We start from the raw sequence: 7,125 nt of genomic DNA on the forward strand, positions 1-7,125 counted from the left end.
TCTGGGATCAGGGTCCCCAGTTATGTATATGCTCAAAGTATGCACTAAAAAAAGCCCTGTGTGGGAGCAGGAGAAGGTGGCCATCTGTAAGACCAGGAAAGAGGCCCCACAAGAAACCAGCCCTGTTGGTTCCAACCTCTAGAACCGTGAGAAATGTCTGTTGGTTAAACCACTGTCGTAGTTTAGACATGAGGTGTCCCCAAGAGCTCCTGTGTTAGATAAGGCAAGAATTTTCAGAGATGAAATGATTGGGTTATGAGAGTGTTAACCTAGTCAGTGGATTAACTGGGTGGTAACCACAGGCAGGTAGGATGTGGCTGACGGAGGGTCACTTGGCATATGTTTGGAGTCTGTATCCCATCTCCGAGGAGTGGATCCTTCTCTCTGCTTCCTCGCTGTCATGTCCAGGGCTGCTTTCCTCCGCAGTTAGGATATTCTGTCTCATCTTGGGCCTAGCACAGTAAAGGAGGTCTTCTGTGGACAGGGACCTCTGAAACCATGAGACAAAATAAATTTTCTTCCTATGATGGTTCTTGTCAGGTGTTTTGGTGACAGCAATGCAAAACCTGTCTAAAACAGTCATCCAATGTGTGGTGTTTTGGTAGAGCAGCCTGAACCGACTAATACGTGCAGTTGATGGTCCTTCAATTCAGCAGGCTATAAGATCCTCTCCTTTCTAATTCCTTCCTTCTGAGATCAATGTTTTCTTCCATGGAGTATATTTTTGGGTAGTTCTTAAACAGACACTTCCCTCATGTCTGTCTCTTTTATTCTTGACTGAATATTTTTTTTTAACCTCATTTCAGAATAAAAGTTTAATTGAGTAGTGATCTTCAATGGTTTGTTTCAACACCTTGGTTTTTTATTCCAGTATATTCTGGACACCATTGTTGCTTCCAAAAGTTTCATTAAAGATGTAATTATCTTTATAAATAAAGTAATTTATTTCTTTCCCATTGATGACTTGCTGTTCATTGTCTCTGCATTCATTGTGTCCAGGTGTGGATTTTGTTGTATTTTTCTTCCATCATACTCTGAATGTTTCCTGAATCTGAGGATTCTTGTATTTAATCAGTTATGGGAAATTCTTCATACTGTAGCAATGTTCTGTAATAATTGCCTTTCCCCATTTTTGAATTCTCTTCTTTGCATACTCCTACTGAAAATGTATTCTCACTGTATCCTCAATGTCTCTTAACTTTTCTTCCAATTGTCTGTTTATGTATGCTTACTCCTTTCTTCACATAGTTTACTAAATCTCTCTTCAGTCACTCCCCCACACCCAGAAGCTTAGCTTGATTCTTCAATTCTCAGTTTTTTTACAACTTGAAATAGTCATTTGGATTAGAACTCATGGCTTTGCCTTTCCCTTCTTAACATGCTCATTTCAAGCTTGTTTTACCTGAGAACTTCTCTTGTGACTTCCCTTGTGGTCTGTGGTTTCTTTGAGAACTCTGCAGCTTTGTGTTCCCTGGACTTTTCTCTAGGAGAGCTTTCTCTCTGATCAGGCATGTTTAAAGGAGATTTGCACTTGGTTTTGCCAAATGCCTTTTATGATTATTTCTGCTCCCTTAACCTTCACCTTCCACCTGGGTTAGGTGTTTCAAATCTGAACCCCAAGCCATCTGCATTCTCATGGAATCTGTTTTTTTCCCCAATCATAATCCAACCTTAATTTCCTTCTTTTATCTTTATGCCTCTGGGTACACTCATTTACTTTTACTGATTTAATAATCATTCACATGTCCCTCTTTCATCTGAGAAAGAAGCTATGTGTTTTTGATAGCAAGAAGATTTTTAGTCAACAGTACCATAGTACCATCGTGGTAGTTACCCAGATCCCAAATTGAATGGCCACCTTACAAGAAGCAAGGCTGGCAGCAACTTCACTGGGACTATATAGAGAGCTGAGCAAGACCATTTCCATTTATGATTCATGTAAGGAAGCATCTAATCACTATTGTGCTGGAAAGCCAACAAAATCACCCAAAGTTCTACTCATAGTGTTTACTGATTTCTACAGTGTCTTACTCTTGCAAATAACAGATTTCAAACTATCAATAGCTTACCAACTAACTCACAAAATTCCTGAAAATTTAACAGTTGGTTTGGGCAGTCCAACCACTAAATTGAATACATATTCCTGGAAGTGTGTGTGTGTAGATGAAGTTTTTCACTTATCCTATCACTTATTCTCATTCTGCATGTACTGGTTTGCTTCTTTCATGATAGAAGAAAAATAAACTTTAAATTGAAATTATAGGGGCTGGAGTGGTAGCTCAGTGGTAGAGTACTTACCTAGCTTGTAGTTTGTGTGAGGTACTGTGTTCAATTCCTAGCACCACATATAAATAAATAAATAAAGTTCATTGATAACTAAAAAATATTTTTAAAACATTAATTGGAATTATAGTTTACACTTCAGAACAGGGATCAACCACTTTACCTATAAAGTGGTTGGCAATAATTTTTTTAGTCTTTTGCTGGCTACATAGAGTATCTGTTGAATAATCCTCTCTCTCTCCCTCCCTCCTCCCTCTCTCTTTCCTTTTTTCCAACTCTTTAAAATGTGAAGCTCATTCTATAGCAGGTTCATAACTGGATTTAATCCAGAACTGTGTCTTCTGACCTCTGCCTCTGCTAACAAAACTTTGTGATTATTACTGCTTTAAGATAAACTTTTATTGCAACATCTTAGCGATAATAAGATAAGCATTGTGTCTGTCACTTAGCTTCCTGGACTAATTTTATAATTATAAAACCAAAATATTTCCTCTAGGATCAGGTCCAGGGATAGTCCATTTTATTCTGATTCTTTTGGAAGCATCTTTACAGTAAATGAATATGTAAGGTAATTGAAGGAAAAGTATTTCATTTTTAGAATTTTCCATTCAAGATATCATTGGGATATTGGGTTTCCTTTTCCCCTGTCTTGACACTATTTGAAGCTCTCCAAGTAAAGAAAACATTAGTGTATGTGGATTATTTTGTCCTTATCCAAATGCTTGAGGTTATTAATTTTTCTTTGTATAAAAATGTTTTTACAGCCTTCCAAACAGGACTTAAGCTTACTTCCAGTGGCAGGTAAGTCTTGAAACCCCATGGCTTAACTGCTTTATATTATTTTAAGGACTGAAGAAATTGATGGATTATCATCAAGAAAATGAAAACAGTTTTCAGAACTACTTTACTTGAGAATTGAGCCTTTCAAAGCCTACCCCCTCCTCAAACAGTAAGCATTAGGTGGCTTAAGCTCCTGTTATTTCTGCAAAGAGCTTAAAAGACTGGCTGACCAGCGTGAAAGAGAAACAGACCATTAATTGAACAGATTTGAAATAATCGAGTTCTACATTTGCTAAGAACATAATAAAGGATGTTATCAAATTTTCACATGTGGATATACCTTCCCCAAAATTCTTATGAAAATAATAGACTGATGCTAAGAACAAAAAAAAATATGCTTTGAAAATTCATTAGGAAACTTTCTGAACAAAGGAACCATAGAAATTTCTTCCTTATTATGGACTTACCTTCTGACAGGCTGCATTCACCAGCATCTGGATTTGTATATCATTGAATTGAAGTTGATGAAGACACACAGTATTTTAGATTGAATACTGAAAATTCTACTTCCAGGGAGAAACAAAAAATGCAATGAGCTCAAATAAAAGAAAAAGTACAAGTAGAAGAAGAAAAATGAAAAACAAAAAAAATGTATTTTTTAATCTATAAAATGAGTATAGGCACCCAAAAGGAGATGCTTGTGAGGAAAATCCACAAAAACCAGAGTCTATGGCATCTGTTAGCTGATCAGTTTGCTAGCTTATTTTATCTAGAAATGTAGTCATCACAACATTTCAGTTGGGGATGATTTGGTGTAAACTTATTTGAGTAGTTGAAAGAGTTCCCCTTTTTAAAATTTGAGCAAAAACTTCAAGATAAAAATCAGTGCTTTTACAGTTTTGACAAATTATACTGAACTTAGTAATCTCTTAAAAGCTCATCAAAAACTTTTGCTACTGTCTCATTGAATCCTGAGAAATAAATGTCTTCTTTTGAGGGTGATAAGGATAATCCACATACCATGTATATTCTAAAACAAAAAGCAATTTCCACATGTCACCGATGGCTTTCTTATACATAAGATAATTTTCTAGCTTCACACCTGGGTGACTAAATTCCATGGCATATTACTCCTCTTTGTGGTAAAAGAACAGGCTAGTTTACCTTTGAGAGGATATGGCAAGTAAGGCAGGTATTCATCCATCCATTCAGGGAGTGTTTAATATCTGCCCTTTTGTTCTAGGCACTTGAGAGAAGAGTGAATAAAGTGATATTCCTGATTTCACAGAGATGATAATCAAATGCATTGGTTGGGGAGTGGAAAGGAAGAGACAGTCAACAAAGAACATAGAGTACATCATTTGGTGATAAGTCTGAAAACAAAAACTAAAGTAAGGAAAAGGGAGGCAGAAGGTGACTGAATTTATACAGATGGCCAGATAAGTCCTATCTAATATAAATAATATTTCAGCAAACCCATGGAAGGCCATCTGATGGGTTTTTGATTTTGATATTTATTCCTGAATTTTAATTATACAAAACAGTGGAATTTTTCATTACATATTAATACATGCATACAACATAAATTGGTCAATTTCTTTTCCTAGTACCTGATGGTTAATCTTATATGCCAACCTGAATGGTCCATGAATTGCCCAGTTATGTGGTCACACATCATTCTGGGTATTTTTGTGAGGCTATTTTGAATAAGATTTATTTTTAATTAGTAGGCTGGTACTTACACACATACACACACACACACACACACACACACACACACAAATGGTCTTTGACTTCTAATTGTTCAGTTCTCATGGTTTGAAGGTGATACACATTCAGTAGAAATTATACTATGGTGCTCTGTAAGTGAGGTGCATTAAGAGTGTTTTCAGCTTAGAATATTTTCAGGTTAGGATAGGTTTATCAAGATATAACTCCACTGTAAGTTGGGGAGCATCTGTGTACATGTATATGTGTATCTATACATTTGTCTATATATCTAATTAGCTCTGTTTCTCTGGAGAACTATAACTAATTTCCAGAAGATAAAATATTTGCATCTGGGCAGAGAGAGAACTTCAGCAGAATGCAGAGACTTGCTAAGTCCCTGAGTGAGCAGGAAGGCAAAGAAGAGATAGGAAGTTGTGAAAGTAGCTGGGACAGAGTGACACAGAGGTTTAACTTTGAATAATGAAGTATGCCTTTTGAGTGTTTTGAGTAGAGATGAAAGTATTTCTGATTATAGGGGAATTTGCAGCTATAGAGATACAAGCATGATGTTTAAAATATGAAACTTATACACAATGGTGACATATGGGGCATATTATGGGGCACAGAAAGTTTAATGCTTTGAACAACGCTGTACATTAAGAATTACAAGTTTTTCCATTTTCAAGGTGAGTACTATGAGGCACATCAGGTTAGGTATCTTCCCTACAGTCTTCTTGCAGTTATTAAGTTGTGGGGTTGAGATGGGAACTCAGGCCTACAAACCTCCAGAATAGTGTTGCTATGCCACCCCAGCCCACCCCGACCATGAGATTCTCTAGGAAATGCGCTTATTTACAGAAGAACCCTAAGGGTATCACTCTAGGGTAATTCAGTAAATAAAAGTCATGGAAATGAGGAAGAACGTGAAGAGACCAAGAAGAAACAGTGAAGTCAGAAGAGAACCAAGTGTCACCAGAGCACCAAGAAGGAAGTGGATAATTGAGTGAGTGGTTGATCAACACAGATGCTTTTGGTGGACATGTATGTGAAAGAGAAATAAGAGAAATGACCACTGGCTTTGCCAACATCGCCTCTTGAAGAACCAGATTAGTGATGTTTAAAAAAAAAGAAGAAAGAGGGTCCTAGTCTTGATTTCTATATACCATTCTCCACTGAAAGGTACTGGGACTTTTTGGAGAAGTATCTGGTTCCAGGGTCTGGGCAGAAAAAATGCAACAGGAGGGAAAAGGTAAGATGTTCTCCAAAAATTATTGATACTTCCAGAGAACACAGGAGCAAATTTGAAGAGACCCACAGTTGCCTGATATGGGACAATTTGAGCATCAAAATTAAAGAATGATAGCAAAGAATTTTAACTATAAATCTGCAAATCCAAATAGATGCAACTGCATTGATTAAAGAGAAATTAAAATAGAAATCTACTCCTCACAGTTTGTTTTCTTCAAGCAACTAATTACTGTAGAAAGAATTAGAAAATTACCATTTGGCCATTATCATAATAATTGATGTATGAAAAATTATAAATAGATATAAAAACCAGTAGGTGGAAGCTTACAGAATAACAAAATGTTTACATGGATAGCCTCAGTGTATCTCCTCACAAGATTCTTATCAGTTGTAAAGGGCAAAATTATAACTCTGTAGTGGATAATCATGGCACACACCGTTTTAACCAACTAGTGCCCGTCAGGCACTTTGAAAAGAGCTTTATATCACCTCATCCCTTGGAGATTTTCCTGTGAGAAGTGCATAAGAAGAAACTAATAATAAGAAAATGTCACACAAATCCAAAATGAGGCAGATTGATCACTGCCCTGGTTCTCAAGGATACAAAAAATCTGATGGGATCATTATTTTACTATTGGTGGTTCTTAGTCATACATGACTGTAGAATCCATTTTGATAAACTTATATAAGAATGAAATATAGCATTCACTTCGGGAGCACACATACTAAAATTGGAATGATACAGAGATGATTTTCATGGCCCCTACGCAAGGATGACACGCAAATTCGTGAAGCATTCCATATTTTTTAGTGGAATGAGACAAACATCATTAGCCTATGTACATGTATGATTACACAAATGGTGTGAATCTACATTGTGTACAACCAGAGAAATGAAAAGTTGTACCTTGTGTGTATGATGAATCAAAATGCAATCTGTAAAAATAAAAATAAATAAAATTTTTAAAAAATTAAAAAAGATTGGAATATATCTTACTCTACTTAGGACCCTATTCTTGTGGGTGGGCCCAATGATAGGATTCACTTAGATATTTTCATATGTGTACATAGGAAACTTATGTTAGATTTATTGTACTTTCTTTT

At 36.2% G+C, this 7,125-nt stretch overlaps 1 non-coding gene across 1 annotated transcript; it reads left to right on the forward strand.

The window, feature by feature from the left end:
- The first annotated feature begins 6,722 nt into the window (after window positions 1-6,722).
- On the forward strand, window positions 6,723-6,829 carry LOC124987802 (U6 spliceosomal RNA). The gene has a single exon (XR_007109311.1). It is a non-coding gene; the product is annotated as a U6 spliceosomal RNA (small nuclear RNA).
- Window positions 6,830-7,125: the final 296 nt, after the last annotated feature.

Source organism: Sciurus carolinensis, chromosome 6 (assembly GCF_902686445.1).
Source record: "Sciurus carolinensis chromosome 6, mSciCar1.2, whole genome shotgun sequence".
Lineage (NCBI taxonomy): Eukaryota > Metazoa > Chordata > Mammalia > Rodentia > Sciuridae > Sciurus > Sciurus carolinensis.